Raw genomic sequence first — 541 nt, forward strand, 5'->3', positions numbered from 1 at the left:
CTAAAATTTCACTGAAAGTGAATTTATCAGCTAACATATTGAAAACTATCGTTGAATTTTTTCCAATTTTTCACATAGCGTATAGTATGGCCGCCGCTTGTCGATTCTGAACGCAATTGAAAATAATCGCTCTGATTTGCTTGATAAAGATGTCTTGGCAACGGTCTAGCATAAGCTAGAAATTTTTTACAATTATAATTGAATAACTTATTTGTATCTCTAAAATATCATTACTTAACCTTTCCTAGAAAATTTTCGCTGAAGTTATTTCACATTTAGGAACATTTTTCAGCAAATTTTCATCTTAGAAAAAATTCAATTTAATTTTAGTGAAAAATTTGTAGTTGAAAAATTCATTTTCAGCAAAATTTCAGAGAAAATTCAATAAATATTTCAACAAAATTTCAGAGAAATTTCTGTTCAAATTCTACTATTTTTCAATATATTAGCTGATAAAAATTTCAGTAAATTTTCGCTGAAATGTTTCAAAATGTAGCATAATTTTTGTGAAATTTTTTCATCAAGTTTATTATAAATATTT

The sequence above is a fragment of the Atta colombica genome, unplaced genomic scaffold, assembly GCF_001594045.1.
Source record: "Atta colombica isolate Treedump-2 unplaced genomic scaffold, Acol1.0 scaffold178, whole genome shotgun sequence".
Classification (NCBI taxonomy): domain Eukaryota; kingdom Metazoa; phylum Arthropoda; class Insecta; order Hymenoptera; family Formicidae; genus Atta; species Atta colombica.